At 40.9% G+C, this 2,838-nt stretch overlaps 1 non-coding gene across 1 annotated transcript; it reads right to left on the bottom strand.

Moving 5' to 3' along the window:
- Window positions 1-1,418: 1,418 nt before the first annotated feature.
- LOC113781797 lies at window positions 1,419-1,525 on the bottom strand. Its single transcript, XR_003469702.1, has one exon. It is a non-coding gene; the product is annotated as a small nucleolar RNA R71 (small nucleolar RNA).
- Window positions 1,526-2,838: the final 1,313 nt, after the last annotated feature.

The raw sequence follows: 2,838 nt of genomic DNA, 5'->3' as shown, positions 1-2,838 counted from the left end.
ATGTACGGACAATTGTGAGATCTTTTTAATTATTCTGCGCTATTTTAAATTTTGCGTTAGTTGGTATTTAATTATTCTTTATTTTAATGGGCTATTATTGTTTTGATTTATTTGATTAATGTGGCCAGTTGTTCAATTGTCTGAATCGTATTCTTCCAATTAGGACGATGGTGCGTATCACTTGATTGTCTTAAAATTTGTGGCAAACGGCACAATTTAATTGCCTCGCAAGTAATTTAATCTGTGTCGTAGGAATAGTTAATCTAATTTAAATGAACTCGCATGTGTGTTTGTTAGCTAGAATTGGATCTCTCTAATTCCTAAAGTTGTGAATAGATTAAATCCTACGAGCGTCTCTGGGGTTATCTATTTTACAAGGGAGTAGTTTAAGAGCGTCTCTGGACTACCATATAACTAAGGGGAGATTGGTAGTTTGACGGTTGCTGAATTGCTAAAACCAATTTACTTACGAACGGGTGAATTAATCCAGGTATCTATGATCAATTGTGTGAGCCGATGCCGAAATTATTTCCTTGATTAGGTTGGGTCAATTAATTGTTTATTATATCCTTTAGCTGCTGCACTATTTGTGAAGTGGAAATTCAGTACCCTTACATCTTTAATTTGGTCTTTATATCTCCTTTCCTAAACCCCCCCCCCCAAATTATCTGTGTAATAAATTTGCCAGTTTTCTGAGGAAACGACTCTACTAATCACTATACTCATTTAGTTTTGAGAGTAGGTATTGATATAAATTTTATTTTTGGTAGTTTGACAGCCACCAAATTTTAGCGCCATTACCGGGGACCTGGTGTTTGAAGTGATTTATTACACAGGCTTTGTTTAGACTATATTTTATGTCTTGATCTTCCCATACAAGAAGACTCAAATTTGACCCAGAGATCGAGAAAATGGCAAGAAGGCTGACGAAGGAAACTAAGTTCCAAGAGCACCAAGCTTTAGCGGCACTACCCTCCGGACTTGAATTAAATTCTAACTTAAGTGATTCATCGATTGAATTGGAAACAGACTTGACTGGACCCAACGAAACAATAGCAGCCCGAAGAACTTTGAGGGAACTTGCAACCCCGAATATTAATCAACAGCCTCTGTGCATTACGTATCCTGACATTGAGGAGGCTTTTGAATTAAAATTTGGATTGATTTACTTATTACCTACTTTTCGTGGTGTTGCAGGTGAGTACCCACACAAACATTTGAAGGAATTCTATGTAGTGTGCTCAACCATGAAACCTCAGGGTGTTACGGAAGAACAAATCAAGCTGCGTGCTTTTCCTTTTTTCTTAGCAGACAAGGCTAAGGTCTGGTTGTTTTACATGCTATCGGGGTCTATTACTACTTGGGAAGGACTGAAACGGCAGTTCCTTGAGAAGTTTTTCCCAATCTCCAGGGCCGCCAACATCAGAAAGGAAATATGTGGAGTTAGATAGGTCAATGGAGAAATTCTCTATGAATACTGGGAGCGATTCAAACAGCTGTGTGCCAGCTGCCCGCACCATCAGATCCTTAACCAACTATTGATCCAGTATTTTTACGAGAGACTGCTACCCATGGATAGAAACATGGTCGATGCAGCGAGTGGCGGTACTTTAGTAAATAAGACAACAGATGAAGCCAAACGGCTGATTTTGAACATGGCTGAGAACTCCCAATAGTTTGGAGTCAGATATGAGGGAGTAACTAGAAGGGTCAATAAGGTAAATCATTCGGACCTCGCAAATTGATTAACGGAGCTTACTATCTTGGTTCGTCAAACGGCTATGGGACAAGTACAGGCAGCTAAAGCATGTGAAATATGTGCTGCTCCTGAGCACGTGACCGATATGTACCTGACCTTTCAAGAAGACCCTTACGAGCAAGCCAGTGCCATGGGAGGTCTACCTGGACCACCCCAAAGGAAAAATGACCCGTATGCATCCACATATAACCCAGGATGGGGGAACCACCCCAATTTCAGCTATGCTCCAAAACCCTCGGGTTTTCAACAACCATTCCAGCAGAGACCACCAGTTCAACAACCATCCGCGTCTGATTCAGGGATGACCTTTGAAGATATGGTCAAATCACTAGCAAATACCACGTGTCAAATGCAGCAAGACTCGCAGAGATTTCAACAAGTGACTCGCTCCAACATTCGAAATTTGGAGGCGCAAATGTCACAACTGGCATATTCAATGAGTAGCTTGAGAATGGTAAAGGGAAACTACCATCTCAGGTAATTCCCAATCCAAAGAAGAATGCCAGTGCAATGCTTCTACGAAGTGGCAAGGAGGTGCAGTCCCCAAAATCGGATGCAGCAGGAGTGAAAGACGAACAAGTGTATGGGGAGCTTGAGAAGGAAAAGGTAAGCACCCCGCCAGATGTTCCTAAAATCATTGAAATTAACCCATCGTTTCCTGGCAGGTTGGCTAAAGCCAAGAAAGAGGAGTCAGAGAAGGAGATTTTGGACACCTTTTGAAAAGCGAAAATCAACATCCCTTTGCTTGATGCGATTCGGCAATTACCAAAATATATAAAGTTTCTGAAGGGGTTGTGCACTAACCGGCACAAGTTGAATGTTCAAGACAAAATAAAGGTCGATGAAAATGTATCAGCAGTCCTTCAAAGGAAGTTACCGCAAAAATGCAAGGATCTAGGTATGTTCACGATACCATGCATCATAGGACAGAAGAGAATAGAAAGAGGCATGCTTGACCTAGGGGCATCTATTAATATTATGCCTTTGACAATATTCAGGGCCTTAAACTTAGGACCTCTAAAAGACACAAGGGTAATAATTTAACTAGCAGATAGGTCAAATGTTTACCCTAAGGGTGT

Source organism: Coffea eugenioides, chromosome 8 (genome assembly GCF_003713205.1).
Source record: "Coffea eugenioides isolate CCC68of chromosome 8, Ceug_1.0, whole genome shotgun sequence".
In the NCBI taxonomy this organism is placed as follows: domain Eukaryota; kingdom Viridiplantae; phylum Streptophyta; class Magnoliopsida; order Gentianales; family Rubiaceae; genus Coffea; species Coffea eugenioides.
This window is presented reverse-complemented; position numbering and strand designations above follow the sequence as displayed.